The following is an 18,629-nucleotide window of genomic DNA, read 5'->3' as shown; positions in this document are numbered from 1 at the left end:
CAAGGTTCACACCCATCTAACTTTCAATAATAATAATCATAAACATTTATGTAGTGCTTTAAAATTTGCAAAGCACTTTGCCATACATTATTTCATGAGTCAAACAACAACCTTAAGGTAAAGACTGTAGTGTTGGTTTTTATAAAGCTTTTCTCTATGTAGCTTATGGGATGTGAGGTAGTCTCTCCAGGTAAATAAATATGAGATCCAGTTTGTCCAAGCTTAGTGGCTTAAACTCATCAAGAGTGTGTTCACTTACTACTTCCTCCCTTATCTTAGGTTTCAATTCCTAACTAGCCATTTTAGTTCTGTCTGTTTTGATCCAAATACTATTCTCTTTGGCTGATTAAAAAAAGAAGTAAAAATACAGGTTGAGTAGTTCAGCCTTTTGTTACCATCTGTCATTATTGTCCTGTTTTCACAGGTTTGGGCTATATTGTAAAGAATGTTTGTTGTCAAATTCAGGAATTTGAAATTTGTTTTGTGAGTAGCAAGTGTAGAGCCACTGAAGATTTTTGAACTGGGAAGAAGGATTTGTTTAAAGTAATCTTTGGTTCAAAATCTGTCTCATATACTCACTAGCTGTGTAATCTTGGACTTAACCTCTCTCAGTCTCAGTTTCTTCATTTGTAAAATGGAAATAATAATAGCACCTGCCTCATAGGGTTGTGGGGCCCAAATGAAATAGCATATGTAAAGCATTCTGTAATGGTTAAAGCACTATTATTAGTAGTATTCTTCCACTAAAGGCACGTTGATGACCCTGGGCCCCTGAAAGCTATGCCAGTGAAAAGCAAGGTCTGGCAGCTTTTTAGCTTATGAAGCGAAAAAGGTTTCAAGAACAGGTTGGAGATAGATTGTATGTTTGAAAATCAGCCTAGCTAAATTATAAGGATCATAGACTTAGCGTTACAAGGGACCTTAAAGGTCTTCTGGTTTAACTTTCTTTAAGGGGGCTGATTATCCCGCCCTAATTATGCCAACTGAAGGGTGGCATATCCTTGGAGAGAATACTGATACCCCAAGAAAAGGGGCTCATACCAGTTTGGTTATTAATAGTATTAGCATTAATTATGTTCATTGGGTTGTTTAAGGGAGTTTACCCACAAGAGGCCAGTTGTCCTGGGTGGCAGCAGGACAGGGTAACATTGTGGATCCCCGTATCAACCCCAGGCCAGGTCAGATGTCATATAGAAACAGAACAAAGAAGGCATAATGTGAGGACAGCCCTGGGGTTATAACAAGTTTTCCCATGGGATAGTTGGCGCTTCTTTTGCTGTTTATGTTTACTCAAAGTAGTTTACATTCTCTGTGAGACTCAAGGTCACGTTCCCACTCTGGCCTACCTCATCCCTTTCCCATTTTACAGATAAGGAAACTGAGGCCCAGTGAGGTTAAGTAAACCAGGGTCACACAGGTAGTCACAGAAGTAGAGGGCCCACATGGTACAAATCTATTTTATCATGCTGTCTCTCATGAAAGTTTGTTCACGTGAATTTATGGAAATGGCATCTCTATAAGACTAATAATGCTAGAGGATCTGTATCTAGTAAGGCTAGAGGAATTTTGATCTGTATTGGTAGGAATGTCAAAGCTATGACTTAGTGGAGCTAGGTTATCTTAAGTGTCCAGGCCCATTTAATATGACAGTCCCCTGCCCCCTTCTCCCCCTCCTTCTCCCTCCCTTGCCTTTGTCTCTCCCTTTCCTCTCCCACTCCCTCTCCCTCCCTCTTCCTTCTTTTTCTCTCTTCCTTGCCCTCTTTCTCCCCTTCCCCCTCCCTTCCCTGTCCCCTCTCCTCCCTCTCTTCCCCTACCCCTCTCCCTCTTCCCCTTTCCATCTCCCATCCCAATTTCCCTCTCCCTCCAACCTTTTCCATTAAGGGCATGTTGCCTGGAAGGCCTCTGGACCTTACTAGAACCTCTCTTCATAAAACTTTCTAGGAGAGATCCCAACCATGACCTTATTGTCTTGCCCCTCTCTCACTACCCTAGCTTCTTTTTATCCAGATTCTTCACCTATCTATCCTTTCCCTGCTCAGCCTTGGTTCCTGCATACATCTCCTCCCCACTACACTGTTTTAGCCAGGAGGCTCAGGCCTACATCTCCACTTCAAACCCAAACCTGTCTATACTGATAGGTTGTCTGAGCAACTTCCCCCCACCCCACTTTGTTCTGAGTAGCCTATCTTGACACCTGTGTGCCAGACTTACTTCCCCCCCCACCTGCCTTCTTAACCTATTCCTGCATATTCATTACTAACACCATTCAGTTTTATCATTCCTGCCCTGCCCTGACTCAAAGAACTGCCCGACACACCCTAGTTCATTTCAGCTGACCTGGCCCATCCCAGAGACTTGAAGGAACTGGCCCCAGGTCCCCCTGCTGGATAGTGGCCCATCCAGGACTTCAACCCAGGTCTCCTGACTTGTCCAGTGCTCTTGTCACACTGTATACCCCACAGAACTCCTTGATCCCTACTAACTTATTACTTTTTTTCACTAGAATTAAACAAAAAAAAAATAGCATTGTCAATAGCCAAATGCATTGGACTATAGTGGCATTATTATTCACTTTTGAGATCAATTTTTAGATAAGGCCCCGTTCAAGAGGATTTAGGCTCATATGATTTAGAGCCCATAAAGGTCAATGACTTGGCTAGGGTCACATGTACCATGCATCAGACTGAGGAGTTAAACCCTGGTTCCCAGATCCAAAAGTCTCTTGGGACCTCACCACCCTGAAATATAAAAAGAAGCCTTCTCTATGGCATCAGTTCCTGTGATGTGGTCCCACAAACAGTACAGCTCTAGTACGTCTAAGTTGTTACCCACAGTTGAAATGAAAATCTCCCAGATGGAAAACAAAAAATGATTTCCTTGGAGTTGATGCTAGAAGCAGATGAATTTGTGAATGCTTTAGCACATGCTCCAGCATAAGGGACCACCCTAGTGATGGCAGGTAGAGGAGTGAGCAATAGGTCCTACTCTGGCTATTTTGCCATTTCATTTCTTTTGGTTTTATTAATGCTAATAGTTGACCAGTAATGTAGTTTATGTCCTTTTCCCTCAGCATCCTCTTGCTTCAGCGTTGCCATTCTGTCACTGGTTCTAGCTTTTAGCTACATGTTGGTTCATATCATGGGGATGAGACCACAAGTCTCTTCCCACTCCAGTCCATCCTCCACTCAGCTATTAAAGGGATCTTCCTAAAGTGTAGGTCTGACCACGTCACCCCATGTCACTAAGTATACTCCAGCAGCTCCCTCTCACCTCCAGGATCAAATATAAAATTTCCTGTTTGGCATTCAAAGCCTTTTATAGTCTTTCCAGGCTTCTTACACCTTAAACACTCCCATGTGCTCAGTGATGCAGTGACACAGGTCTCCTTACTATTCCTCAGACAGGACACTCCACCTTCTTGGCTCTGGGCATTTTATCTGGCTGTCTCCCATGCTTATTATGCCTTGCCTTCTCATCTCTACCTTCTGGCTTTCTTCAAGTCCCAGCTGAAACCCCACCTCTGTGAGAAGCCTTTCTTAATCCTCCTTAATTCTAGTGCTTTCCCTCTGTTGATTTTGTTTTTCTAATTTTTCCTTCCCGTAGCTTGTCTGGACATAGTTGTTTGTGTATTGTCTCCCCCATTAGACTGTGAGTTCTCTGAGGGCAGGAATCTTCTGCCTTTCTTTGTATCCCCAGCACTTAGCACAGTGCCTTTCACATAGTAGGTGCTTGTTAAATACTTATCGACTGTTTATTGACTGACTGATTGATGGATGACACTGCTTTTTGAGAGGCTTCATCATAGAGTTTGAAGTCTCCAAGATGAACACATAGGGGAAAAAAGGAGATCACCTCTGCTCATAACAGTGGCCCAGGATCAGGATCCAGAGCTCTTTCCAGAAAGCTCAATTTATTTCCCTGGGATTTATTTGGATTACAGGGATCCATGGAAACTCCTGAATCAGTGGAAAGGGCTGATCAGATGAGCAGCAACAGCAGCAAACATTGGGATCAGAAGCCATAAACAAGGAGCAAAGCACAGGGTTATCTCAGTGCCCCACGAGGGTTGTAGGCTGAGGAAGGTGGCAGAGAAAGAGTGAATCCTGAGTAAAGCTCAGAAGAACAGGGGCTGTTGGGGGCAGGCTGAGAGTCATGGGTATCCCAGATAGGACCTTATTCACCAAACCTCTGCCTTTGCATGTTTTCTGGAGAATAAAATCCAAGACTGTTCTAACACCACATGCTTTTTCTCGTAGTTCTGGAGAATGGCTGAAATTTTGGGACATTGCCAAAAGGAATGAAAATAATGTTCCCCCCCCTCCAGGAATCAACTTTTCTTAGGATTACACTTATTAAACTGATATAGGATTTATAGGTAGGAAGGATTATTGAGATCATATAGTCCGAATCCTTAATTTTACAGATGAGGAAACTGAGGCTCAGAGAGATTAAGTTACTTGCCCAGTGTCACACAGGTAGTAAGTTTCATAGCTAAGATTTGAAGTGAGGTCTTTCTGATTCAAAATCCTGTGATCTTTCCATTTCATGATTGCATTGATCGTTTTTAGGGAAGGAGGCATCTAAAGAAGGCAAGTTGTATCCAGCTAAGTCTGCCTCTCTTCATCATCATATATCTATACATAACTTTAACACTTCAGTATCTTTGAAGATCTATAATTTCATTGGTTTGGGTTCTCTCCCATCATCAATGCGGATTGTAACAAAGTTTCTGGGGCTGAAAAACTCATCACCTGATGACCATCTGACATGATTCTAGAAATGCTAGCTGTAAGAGCAAGACAAAAGAGAAATTAAAGTTGGAACAGTGGCAGAGAGGAAACAAAATTATTCCTCTCTGCAGGTGACATGATGGCTTGTTTATAAAGCCTCATCTCAGACCCAGCAGAGAAGCTTTTCAAAACAAAGGCTTAGATAAAGTTGTCTTTAGATTTGATCTGAACCTATGATTTTATCAGCATGGTGGTAGAATACAAAAAACCTATAAAATCATTAATATTACTATGTTATATTGCTAAAAATCAGGTGGAAATAACAGAAATTTCACCCAAATGAATTATGTAAATGGATAAATTATCTGGGAATTAATTTACCTAGTCCCACTCAAGACTTATATAAATACACACAGGGGTGTCCCAAAAGTCTGAGGACTGTTTTAAGCTATAATAGCTGAACTATCAGGACTTTAATAGCTATTAAAGCTTAAAAGGGGCACCTAGGTGATGCAGTGGATAGAGCACCAAGCCTGGAGTCAGAAGACCTGAGTTCATATCTGGCCTCAGACACTTACTAGCTTTGTTATCCTGGGTAAGTCACTTAACCCTGTTTGCCTCAGTTTCCTCATCTGTAAAATGAGCTGGAGAAGGAAAAGGCAAACCACTCCAGTAACTTTGCCACGAAAACCCCAGATAGGGTTTCAAAGAGTCAGACACGACTGAACAACACAATAACAAAGCTTAAAACTGCATTCAGACTTTCGAGATACCCATATACCTAGAAATAAAGACTGAAATAATGGTCAGGCCATCCTAATATAATAGAAATCATTATATTAATTTACATATTTCATGGTATAGCCATCAAAATACCAATGGGTTACTTTGTAGAACTAGACAAAATCATAATAACGCATATTGGATGAAACAAAAGGTCTGGATTCTAAAGAGAAATAATGAAAATATAAACCATCATCATAAATAAGCATTTATTAAGAACTTATTACATGTCAAGTACTGTCCTAGGGATAGAGAAAAAAGCAAAAACATGGTTCCTGCCATCAAGGAGTTTGCATTCTAGTGGGAGAGGCAACATGCAAACTACTATGTATTACAGAATAGCTACACCTACAAGCAGGAGGCAAACCAGAATAAAGGGTGTTTAGCATGACTGGATCTCAAGCTGCAGTATAAAACAATTGTCAAGATTATTTGGCACTGACTAAAATACAAAACCATATGATTGAGCTGACTAAGCAAGATGCAGAAGCAATTGAATACAGCAGTCTAATTATTTAATAACTTCAAGAACCCAAAATACTGAGGGAAGGATCTCTGATAACAAGAACCGTTAGGATGAATGGACCTGAACCCAGGCCTTCCTGATTCACTGTCTCCATTGAGCCATGCTGCCTCTTATATGCATCTGTGATCCTAGGGCCATGAACGTTTATATCCCTTGTAACTGGAGGTGATTATCTTTTGCTGCAGATTCTGAGCTGGCTGGCATCAGCGATTCATGAAGCGCCTAATACAGAGTCAGGTGCAGTTAAGCTTTCCCTCAGTCCTATTAGTAACACCTTTCATTTGTATGATGCATTGCATTTAGACTTCAAAGCCTATCTATCTACATTCATCATTGTCTCCTTTACTCCCAACAAAAACACTATGAGGAATGCAATTGGCCTTCGGGGTTCATGACTCCGGGACAGGAATAGCCACCAAAGTTCTCTCCCAGGAAAATGACCAGGGAAGAGAGGATCGCTAGATATCATAGGGCCGGGGAGCCAGGGTCCAAGAAAGCAAAGGGTAAAAAAGATAGCAGGGCTGATGACATCTGATTATCTATCCTGAGGGACTTTGCTTTTTGCCCCATTTTATACTGCTTTCTGGGCACACTGCTAATCATACTTAGAAGGGAATTGGCCATCTGCAGGTCAAAGCTGCCCCTGAGACTGGAGCAAAGTTCATAGACATCAGAGGTCCAACCCCCAACCTGAAATCCTCACTCTAATGCCCAGGGTCTGCTTGCTAACTTTTTTTCCCACTAACCCTCCAATTTCATTGGTATAAAGAATTCCCTCTGCCAATGCACATCAAATCTGTTCTTTAGTTGTTCTCAGTTGCGTCCAACTCTTCATAACTCCTTTTGAGGTTTTCTTGGCAAAGATACTGTAGTAGTTTGCCATTTCCTTCTCCAGCTCATTTGACAGATGAGGAAACTGAGGCAAACAGGGTTTAGGGGCTTGCCCAGGGTCACATAGCTAGTACGTGTCTGAGGCTGGATTTGAACTCAGGTCTTCCTGACTCCAGGCCCAACAGTCTATTTACTGTACCACCTAGGTGGCCTAATATCTACTCTATAACTTAGATTTTTTTGGGGGGGGCATAGGAAGATTAAGTGATTCACCAAGGTCTGCATAAGTAGGATATGTCAAAGGTAAAACTTGAACCCAGGTTTTGCAGACTGGTTCTCTATCCACTATACTATAATGCCTCTTTCTTTACTAATTTTCAAAAATCCCCCCCACACTAGTTGAGGTGAGATTTCAAGTTGAGAACAGGCCTTTGACCATTTCCACATGGATCCTGTAAAGATATGGAGGTTTCTTCACCTAGTTTGGAAGGCATGCAGTTCTTTGAAGGTTACAATATCTTGCCCTTAATGGGTTTGGGGGGTGGGTGGGGAAGGGAGCAGGGAGTGAGGATGTTATTTTTTCTCTTCTGAAATATGAAAGTGGGGTGGCATTCTTTCCCTACCCCACTACTCCAAGTTCCATCAATAACTAGAATTTGTTGATTCTTCATTGGGGAGCAATTGGGATGACTTAATTTATCAGTGGTTTGCTTTGTTTGTGGAACTGACCAAGAAATGGAATTGAAGGCCTCCTTCACTTCCCCTCTTCCCTGGTTATGAGAATTGTTTACTTACAGAAGGCACCAGGCAGAAATGTTTCTGCTGCAGCAGCAAAGAGATGTAAAGTCAGTACTCAGCAAAGAGGGAGGATGCAACCTGCTCTTGACTGCTAGGGAGAGGAGGGCACGGGGAGCAGGGACAAGTCACGATTTAATGGTTCTTGCCAAGTTCTTAATCACCTCCTCTCCGGGGGAGATGAAATTTCTGGTTGAGAACAGGGCTCCAGCTCAAAGTCTGACTTGGCACAATCTACTCAACTTGCTTTAAGCTGCAGGGGATGTAAGGGCTGAGCTGCAGACTAATGATACTGGAGGAGGCTAATGGGAAATAACTTGGGAAGGACTTAAATGGAACTCGGTGGGTGGGGTGGGCTAGTCATTTTGTTAATCCTCATGATTCCTGAGTACAATGAGCTGTGAGAGGATAACCATTACCCAATAACTACCCCTGTGGTGGAACAGCTAGGTGGCACAGTGGGTAGAGTGCTGGGCTTGAAGTCAGGAAGTCTCATCTTTTTGGGTTCAAATCCGGCCTTGGACACTTACCAGCTGTGTGACTCTGGGCAAGTTACTTCACTTTGCCTCAGCTTCCTCATCTGTAAAAAGAGCTGGAGAAGGAAATGGCAAACCACTCCAGTATCTTTGCCAGGAGAATGGGGTCACAAAGAGTCAGATGCAACTGAAAAATGACTGAACAATAACCGCAAAGTTGGACTAGAGGAAGGGGAACAATATATACTTCCTATTACTGGCTTTATTTTGCTCCTTCTTACACCTACCTTCTGAGCAGGTAGGCCTTGCTCTTCCCTCTTCTACCGTGGCAGAGGATATTAGAGCTGGGAAGAACCAGAGATATTGTTTAGCCCAACCCCATAATTTTGTATTTATTTTTGTTTTGTCTTTAGATCTCTGATCCTCTGGTATTATTCCTGGTCTAATCTGCCTCGAGGCATTTTGGAGCAGTTGGACAGAAGGTCTGGGTTCAAATCAAGCCTCTAATACAGAGACGCTGACTCTTTGACCCAGTACAAGTCACCCCGACTCTCCAAGACTGTAAGTTTCAGGATATTTGCCGATCTGTACGGGGAGAGGTGTGTCTCCACCTGTGAACTACCCACACTGATGAAATCACCACTGCCAAGGTTGCTGTGAGATAGTAGTACATGGAAAACACTTCGCAACTTGGAAAGTCCTATTATAGAAATGATTGCTATTATTATCCTACTACAGTCTTATAAATCTAATTACTTAATTGTACTCTTGAGTTTCTCCCGGCTGGCTAGATTGTAAGTTACTTGAAGTCAGGGACCGTGGCTTACCCTTCTTTTGCATTATTCCACAGCGCCTAAAGCGGTGCTGAGCATGGAGTTTAGAGCTTGAATTGGCAAAGGAGATGTGATTGTGTCCATGTGCTAACTCCCTCCTCTAAATTAGCAGATGTTTGTTGGAAACAAGTCCTAGGGATTACTCAAAGCACGCAGAGATTCCAGGTGATTTGCTCAGGCTCACGTCTCTAGTAAATGGAAGCCAGGTTGCACAATAGAAAACACTTACTGGCCGGGTGAGCCTGGGCAAATCACTTCACCTCTGTCTGCCTCAGTGTCCTCAGCTGTAAAATGGTGATAATAATAGCATGCTATCTCCTACGGTGTTGGGAAAATAAATTGAAATACTATTTTTAAAGTGCTTTGCAAATCTTAAAGTGCTATGTAAATGCTAGCTGTTATTATTATGAAATGTCAGAGGTGGAACCCAAGGCCAGGTTCTCTGACTTTTCTAAGCCTATCACTTCATTAACCCCATCATTTTACAGAAAAAGAAGGTGAGGCCTAGAGTCACTGAGTTACCCACTGTGGCTTATGCATCTACTTATGGCAGAGTTGAAACTAGATAGATGCCAGGTCCTCTGGGGTCAGACTGGTACCTTTCCCAAGAAAACCTATATTTTTCCTTGTCCTGTATGCCAATGATATCAAACTCAAATGAAAATGGAGCCACTACACCAAACATCAAGTTCCCTATGGGACACATATTGATTCAGAAAACCACCTGTTAACATTATCTATCTTCTATTACATGTGTTTTTTATTTTATCACATACTTTCTGATTATATTTTGGGGACAGCTAGGTGGCTAATGGATGGAGTGCCAGGCCTGGAGTCAGGAGGACCTGAGTTCAAAAATGGTCTCAGACACTTACTAGCTGGGTTACCCTCGGCAAGTCACTTAACCCTGTTTGCCTCAGTTTCTTCATCTGTCAAAAGAGCTGGAGAAGGAAATGGCAAACCACTCCAGTGTCTCTGCCAAGAAAACTCCAAAGGGGTCGCAAAGAGTCAGACATGACTGAAATAACCGAACAGCAACAACGATTACATTTTAATTTGGTTCAGCCCACCTCTGTTCTATGCCATCTCTTCATCTTCCCCTATTTTCCTCTATTTTCTTCTAATTTTCTTTTTAATTCTTCATTTGTGGTCAACTGAATGAGAGAAATGGGAGGAGGGAGACAAACAAATTTTTAGTCAGCTTAACCTTGTGTCACAAGGTAGCATGGGGGTGGGGGGGGAACCTTTGGCCTCGAGGACCCCTAGGTCCTCAAGTGCAGCCCTTTGAACCCAACTTCACAGAACAGATCTCCTGGTACAGGGGAATGGATGCTGGATTTGGAGTCAGAGGTCCTAGATTCAACTTCTGATGCCCATACTGGGGACCTCTTTGAGGTCTTTTGATTTTGTAGCAGCTGAATGGTACAGGGGATAGAATGCTAATATCAGAATCAGGAAAACCTGAGTTTGACTTCTGAGACAGATTTTCTTTTTTTGTTTTTGTTTTTGTTAGGCAATGGGGTTAAGTGACTTGCCCAGGGTCACACAGCTAGTAAGTGAAGATTTTCTCTTTTGTCTAATTGCCAGTCATCTTGACCTCTGTCTTGCCACTGGACTTCGATGGTTCTGGAGGAGAGAGTGAGGCTGATGACTTTGAACAACTCTGCCTCACTTGAATCCAATTCACTTGCAAGACCCCTCCTGATGTCCTTGGTCCTCTTGGAGAATGAAGGACGAACAACTAAACTTCTGTAGCCTCAGTTCCCTCATCCCTAAAATGAGACAGGTAGATTAGACTGGAGATCCTTAACCTGGGGTCCTTGAATTTGTTCTTAGTTTTTTTATAATTACATTTAAATATATTTCCTTTGTAATCCTACATACATACATACATATATATATTTATCTGGGGAAGGGGTAATTGGGGTTAAGTGACTTGCTCAAGGTCACTTAGATCCTCATGACTCCAGGGCCGGCACTCTATCCACTGTACCACTTATCTTCCCCATCCTATATATTTTATTCTGTGCATTAAAAAACATTATTCTGAGAATTGTGGATTCCATAGGGTTAATAGAGCAAAGAGGGTTAAGGGTTAATAATAGACCCCATACTTTCCATGGGCTTCACCAGATTGCAGAAGAGGTCCAGACACAAAAAAGGTTGAGAACACCTCAATTATATAATCTCTGAGGTCCTTTCCAGCTTGAAATCGATGACAAGATAGATTTTAATGCATGGGCTTATTGATTTAGAACTGGAAAGTACCTCAAGAGTCATCTAGTCTAACTCTCTCCTGATTTTACAGATGAGGAAACTGAGGCTCAGTGGGTTTAAATGACTTGCCCAAGGTCACACAGGTAGTGACTATTCCAGAGATAGTTCTCTTTCCATTGTATTATGCCATCTCCTTTAGAAGGGGATTCGTTTTGCAGCCTCTGTTTTGTTTCCCACCCTAATTCTGATTTCCTGCCTGGGAGAGCAAATGAGGACTCCTGCTTTATGTCCTCCCACGGACTTTCTTTTCCCTGCCTTCAGAATGACCATTGTCTAAGGTCTTTCCCACAGCTGGGGCCTGGGAAAGGTGGAAGCTCTAAAGGGAAGTGCACAGGTCAATCCTTCCTGCTCTTCTGCGACTTGGGTTTCCTCTGAGGCTTCTCTGCACCAGGCAGGCAAGTCCCAGACTCCCAGCAGTGCTCTGGGGTGAGGAAAGGGAAGTAGGCCACAGCACATGGGAGCGAGAGCTTTGCCAAACTGGGAAAAACACTGCAGCCCCATTGGAACATCAGATCGCTGATTGTCCCTTAATATAAACTCCTCCCCAGTTGCGGGAACCTTAGTTTAACCACTCGTTGTGTGGGTGCAATGAGACTGTTTTTATAGGATCATTTCTTATTCTCTACCATAATAGCTGATCTGTGGTTCAATGTGCAGGAATGTGCACCAGCCCTGGGGCCTCCCTCCTCCTTTGTCTGGGCAGATTGTCAAAGTCTGATAGGGAGGTTTGGCTCATCTCTCCCGTAGTTTAAAATGTGCGTGAGTACAGTACTTCTGTATGAGTGAGGCAGGTGATGCTAAACCTGCCTTACTCGCTCAGCTCCTGTGCCCGAAAGAATTTTAAAGATGAACGGCACCTTATGGATGGAGGTAGTGTGGGACAGTGGACAGAACGCTAGGTTGGAGTCAGAGGGTGGGGGTTTGGATGCTGGCTCCATCCTGTGGGCAAACCATTTGATCTTTATGGGCTTGGGTGAGATGGCACACACCTATAATACGTGCTACTGGGGTGTAGGCTGGGGTGGATGGATCACTTGATCATGGGACTTCTGAGATACAGTAGGCTAAAGCCAATTGAGTGACTGCATTGAATCTGGCACCAACATGGTAAAGCCCCCAGAATGGAGGAGCTGCCAGACTGCCCAAGGAGGAGTGAATGAGGCCAGATCAGAAACAGAATGGGTCAAGGTTTCTATGCTGATCAGCTTTGGGATCACCAGTGAGTAGCAGCTGCATTTCTAACCTAGGCAGGATAGGGAGACCCAGTGTCGACAAAACAAAGCAACTTTTCAGGCCTCATTTTCCTTATCAGTAAAATGAGGGAATTGGACTAGAACTAAGGTCCCTTTCAACTTTAAAACCTAATCCACATTCCGATATCCGATTCCCATATCCAGTGATCCAAATCCATATTCCCTCATTTTTTCAGATCAGGAAACTGAGAATCACATCTTGTGCTGGAATCAGCATTGGACTAAAAATCAAAGGACCGGATTCTAATCCTTTTTCTGCCACAAACTAGCTGTGTGACCTGAGGCAAAGCTCTTCCCCACTCTGGGCCTCATGATGTCTCCCTTGATGTGGAGTGCTTGGACTGGACAGCTGTCAGGATCCCTTCCAGCTGTAACATTCAATGACTCTGTGACAGTGTTTGGGCTCAAATGATCCTCTAACAAACTCGTCCAGCCATTGATTCTGACTCGGGTTTTAGTCGCTTCATATTTGAATAAAATCCTCTTCGGGTCTGTTCCGTTTCTTTACCTTGTTCTGTCAACTGAATCTTTGTGTCAGAAAAATTTCACAAACCTTCCTTGCAATTTCCAGGTTTTCAAGGGAGGTTCCCTCTTAAATGACTGTTAGGTTCTTCTCCTTTCCCTAAAGATCATGCTCTTCTTCTCTTCCCTCCACACTTCTGTCCCTCTCCCTCTCCCTCCTCCTCTTCCTCATCCTCCTTCCCTCACTTTTTCTCTTCCCCTTTCCCTCCCTCCCCCTTCTCTCTTTCCTCCTCCCTCCTTATGTCTCTCTCAATCTCTCTGTCCCTCTGCCTCGGTCTCTCTCTCAATCTCTCTTTCTCTCTCTCTCCTATCTTTCCTCTTTCCTCTACTTGCCCCCTCTACCACCCCATCCCTGTCTCTCTCTTAGTGGAAAGACCACTGGGCGGTGCAAGTGAGAAGGGAAGAAGTGTGGCAGGGTCAAAGGTGCACTGACTTGGGATTCAGAAGACCTAGATTCAAATCTTGCCTCTAATACAACCTTTGTGATCTTGGACAAGTCACTTCTCTCAGCTTCAGTTTGCCCCATCTGTAAAATGAGGTGGATTTAAACCTGTGAGTCTTTTGGTCTCTAACATTGTGATTTGTCAACTCATTGCAGGGAGAGTGGAAAGCTCCCCCTCCCTTTGTGGAGCAGGCTAGGAGAGTGAGGTCAGACGGGAAGAGAGAACATTGTGATGGCCCGTTACAGCGTCATCTGGTTGGAGGGTCCCGTGGCACTCCTCAGGACGAACTCATCATGCCAAAAAGCCTCAGTCATCTTATTTCTGAGAATAAATTAAATTTAAATTATTTTCCAAAATCATATGCATGGCCTTTAGACTGCTCTAGAGCCACCCCTGTACTCAGGGGAAAATTGGAAAACCAATGATACCCCTCTTCCCGCTTTGGCCCAGGACTCTGCCTGACCCCTGGGGGTGACCCTTAGGGGTGAATTGGTGGAAGGAGGCAGTGTCCACAGTCTCAAAGCCTTGTTTCTCAAGGGCTCAAATTGGTCTACCCCAGTTGAATTTGGTCATCCCTGTTATTCTCATTACAAATCCAATGAAAAGAAGAGTGTATTAGTCACATCTTTCTAGGCTCACAGGATCGTAAATATTCACACTGAGAGGAACCTTCAAGGTTGGCTAGTGCAATTCTTATTCCATCTGTGTGATTTACATAGAGAAACATTGTGGAATAGTGGCTGGAGAGCCAGTCACCAAGCTGGGAAGTCCTGGCTTCAAGCCCTGCCTCTGATAGAGCCCGGCGAGGTGACCCTGGACGAGTCACCTTCAGTGTTCCGTGAAACTCTTTAAATGTCTAGTTGTGGAGAGGGTTTGGTCTTGCATCGGTACAGGGAGTTTCCTCACCCTGCACCAATGAAATCATAGGTTCAGTCCCCTTCCCTAATGATGGGTGTCCAGTTGTTCTCCCTCCTAGGCCTACCATCAATGGTTAAGTCCCTTTGAGGCCAAGACAGACTAGATGACCTCCCTCTTCCACATCTACTTCTTTTAGCAATTTTTTTTTTAGGCAATTGGGATTAAGTGACTTGCCCAGGGTCACACAGCTAGTAAGTGTCAAGTGTTTGGTCTGAGGTCAGATTTGAACTCAGGTCCTCCTGACTTCAGGGCCAGTACCCTATCCACTGCACCACCTACCTGCCCCACATCTATTTCTAAGACATGAATGCTTACCACAATGTAGGACTGCCCAGAAACCAGGAGTTTGTAGTGCTCCAAATGCACTCATGTCATACTGTGTATCTATAGTTACTTGTGTTTGTACCTTACTCCTCCTAGACTGTAAGCTTCATGAGGGCTCAGCCTTATTTATATTGTTTATCTTCCTCAGGGCCTTAGTAAAATTTAAGATGCTTAAGAGATTTTTGTTGAAGTGAATTGAATTGAGCTGCCTGATAAAAGGGCCTCTTTGGGAAACGACTAACCCTACTAGGAGAGGTCCACTTTTGGCCTGGCCCATTCCTACCTGTCACTTTCTTCACTTCTGACCTGAACCAGGTACCATGTATCCATCAGCTCCTCCAGCCACATAGTGTTGGCTCTCATCTGTGACCTTTCATCTCTCCTGGCAGGTTTTCACACCAAGGAGGTGCCTAAGGCTCAGAGATGTGCTAGAGCCAGCTTGAATCGAATTGATTGTTATATTTTCTTTTTCTTTTTCTTTTGGTTAGTTTTTTGTGTTCTTTTATTTTTAAGCAGTTGGGGTTAAGTGACTTGCCTAAGGTCACACAGCTAGTAAGCATCAAGTATCTGCGGTCGGATTTGAACTCAGGTCCTCCTGACTCTAGGGCCAGTGCTCTATCCACTGTACCACCTAGCTGCCCCTGATTGCTATATTTTCAGTGTAAGCATTTATGTCTTGGAAATTGGTAGAAGCCACAAATCAGGGCTTGACTTATTGTTTTCTTGATTGTTTAGACTTTAGAAAATGATGGAGAAAACATAAAAAAGGCAAATTTCACTTAAAAGGGTATATAATTTTCCCTCTAAAGACCGGTTGTTAAATATTTACCAGCACACCTCTGGGTTACATCTGCCTAGATCCCAGGCCCTGACTCATCTTGAGCTTACCTTCGGCTTGTGTCTCTCAGTTTTGACCCAGCTTGTCCAATCATTCCAGACCCACTGAAGGAAATCCCAACCCTGTGTCATATTTCCTCGTATACCTCATTGGTATCTGTTGACAGGGCCTTCCTAACCTCCTCCTCCTCCTCCAGTTGGAAATTCTGAACCTAGCCCAATTCTGAACCCAGGCAAAAAGGGAACAAGAATAGAATGGGGAGAAGATTTGGAATGCAAGAGCATTCCAGTCCAAGTCAAGAGCAGATTAAAGAATGGGAATTTAGCACAGTTCAGAGTAGGCAGTAGCCAGGAATCAGAGACCCTGCTAGCAGAGTATCTGACTCTGACACAAGGCCTGGTTCAACCCAAGGACTTTTGAATACTCTCTGCCAACAGCTGGTCATAGGGACTGACTGATCACTAGCTTGTCCCGTCCCATGGCCCTCCCTTCCCTGCTACGGGCCTCAGGGCCCAGGTGTGGGCAGTCTATTCCTTTGGCACGGAAAGAGTTGAGAGAGCGGTTAAGTTCTGACAACATGCCTTCCCAATGTAAACTCTGATTTTGGATGAGAAGCTTGTCAACATCAAGCTACTCAGAATTCATTTGCATGATGGCGGGGTCTGCTTGAAGCTTTCTTGAAGGGAAATCTAATTTGAGAATTACACGTGACAGACAAAGAAACCTCACTCTCCCAGCATCTCACATAGGAATGTGCCTGCTGGTTCTCTGTTGTTGAAAAGCTCTGGTTGTAGTCAGGCATGAGAGAATTTTCACAGATTGATTATTGGGGCGTGGCCATGTTTGGATCTCTCTTTGGAGCAAGGGCCTTCTGGGCCCACATCCTCCAGTGCTCTGGAGTTGGCCATTTTTTTCTCTAGGGTTTCCCCTGCAAGGGAAATGAACGGTTATCTTCAGGGTATTTGGTAAATTGAGCTGGAGGTCTTTATGCCTTTAATTATCTCCAATAGTTATAATAGACACAAATTATCTGATATCCCTTACATTCACTCACAATGGAATCAGAGAATAGGAAGGGTCACTAGAGGTCATTGATTTCAGGCAAGGAAATTACAAACCACTCAATTGTCATGAGCACCTAAAAATACTATCCATGTCATTGGTTGACTGGCTTCGTATACTCTTTGGGATTTTAGGGGAGAGAAGCTTATTCATTCATTTATTTATTCATTCATCAAGCATTTACTAAACCCCTTCTATGTGCCAGACACACACATATCATTATGTATATTACACATAATTAATATATTACATAATAAATTACATGTAACAATTAATATAATGAATAATTATATATTATGATTATGTAATTAATCATTTTTGTACTAAATGTTTATTGACTGATTGAAACATTGGGGGACTAGGTTATAATGCTGCTGATGTTCAGCCTTCGTTTTCAAAGAGGGCCAATGACATCAGGAGGGTGATGTCTTGACTTGCAGGTGAATTGGATTTAAGTGAGGCAGAGCTGAACTGGGTTATATATACAAAGACAAAGATGAAACCCTCATGGTTTTCAAGGAGTTTACTGGGTGGGGGCAGATACACAGATAAATACATGAAATATGAAAATTAAATATAAAGTAACAGGGGGATATAAGCATAAATAATTAGGAAAGGACCAGAAAAGGTCTCATGCAGGGGAAAAGGGGTTTGGTACCTGAGCTGAGCCTTGAAAAAGGGGTCAGGGATTCTAAGATGAGAAGGAAAAAAGAGAGAATATTTCAGGTATCAATGCAGGAGACAGAATATCATGTAAAGAAAACATCAATCAGGCAGTCAATAAACATTTATTAAGCACCTACTATGGGCCAAACACTGTGCTAAGCACTGCTGATATAAAAGGAGGCAAAAGACAGCTTCAAGTTGCTCACAATCTAAGAGCGAGGAGATGCAGGGGAGGGGGGAGACAAGCCAACTAATATGTATAAACAAGCTATTTACAGCTTAAATAGGAAATCATTAACAGAGGAAAGGCCCTAGAATTAAGAGTGGTTGGAAAAAGCTTCCTGTAGAAGAGGGAATTTTAGTTGGAACTTAAAGGAAGCCAGTAGGCAGGGATGGGGAGGGACAACATTGCAGGCCTGTGGGACAACCAGAGAACATATCTAGAGCTGAGAGATGGAGTGTCTTGTTTATGGAACAGCAAGGAGACCAGTTTGGTTGAAATACAGGGTTTATGAGAGGAAGTAATGTACAATAAACCATAGATTTGGGTCATAGATTTAGAGTTGAAAGATCATTGTATTTAACCCCTTCTTTTTACAGATGAAGAAATTGAGGATTAGAGAAGTAAAGGAACTTGCTTAGGGTTACACAAATAATAATAGCTAACATTTATATAGCATTTTAGGGAAGGCAGACGGTGCAGTGGATAGAGCCCGAGACTTAGAGTCAGGAAGACCTGAGTTCAAATCCAGCCTCGACACTGACTCTGGGCAAGTCACTTCACCCTGTTTGCCTCAGTTTCCTCATCTATAAAGTGAGCTGGAGAAGGAAATAGTAAACCACTCTGGCATATTTGCCAAGAAAACCCCAAATGGGGACATGAAGAGTCAGACACGACTGAACAACAACAAAGAATAGAGCATTTTAGGATTTACAAAGTGTTTTATTTATGTTATTGCATTTGATCTTAACAGCAACCCTCCTGTGAAGTAGGTGCTATTATCATCCCCATTTTGCAGTTGAGAAAACTGAGGCTAGAAGAGATTCGGTGATTTGCTCAAGTTCACACACCCAATAAACTTAGGTCATCCTGACTCCAGGCCCAACATGCTGCCCCCTGCCCCACCTAGGTAGACCTGGGTTGCGATGCTGGATCTTTCACTTACTGCCTCTGTGGTTTGGGGTCTTAGGCTCCTCACCTGTGAAAGGAATCAGATTGGAGGACCAGTAAGGTCTCTTCCTGCTGCAAGTCTTTCGGGGTGACCTTATCTGTTGTAGAATGACTATGGGGGGGTAGTGCTGGAAATGGTCATTTTCCTTGCATTTAATCTAAGAAGTCTTTAGAGAAAAAA

At 43.2% G+C, this 18,629-nt stretch overlaps 1 protein-coding gene across 3 annotated transcripts in view; it reads left to right on the top strand.

Moving 5' to 3' along the window:
• PDZD2 (PDZ domain containing 2) overlaps window positions 1-18,629 on the top strand; it is a 367,396-nt gene that overhangs the window by 15,304 nt on the left and 333,463 nt on the right. For 2 of the 3 annotated variants that reach the window (XM_027868865.1, XM_027868863.1), the window contains exon 2: window positions 8,555-8,702. The gene's annotated coding sequence lies outside the window, so the exon portion shown is untranslated. Of the gene's footprint in view, window positions 1-8,554; window positions 8,703-12,062; window positions 12,122-18,629 lie in introns of those variants that run through there. The other variant, XM_027868864.1, reaches the window with a different exon arrangement.

This window comes from Vombatus ursinus, unplaced genomic scaffold (genome assembly GCF_900497805.2).
Source record: "Vombatus ursinus unplaced genomic scaffold, bare-nosed wombat genome assembly UNPS02014791.1, whole genome shotgun sequence".
Lineage (NCBI taxonomy): Eukaryota > Metazoa > Chordata > Mammalia > Diprotodontia > Vombatidae > Vombatus > Vombatus ursinus.
Note: the sequence above shows the minus strand (reverse complement) of the source record. Positions and strands in the feature narration are given on the sequence as shown.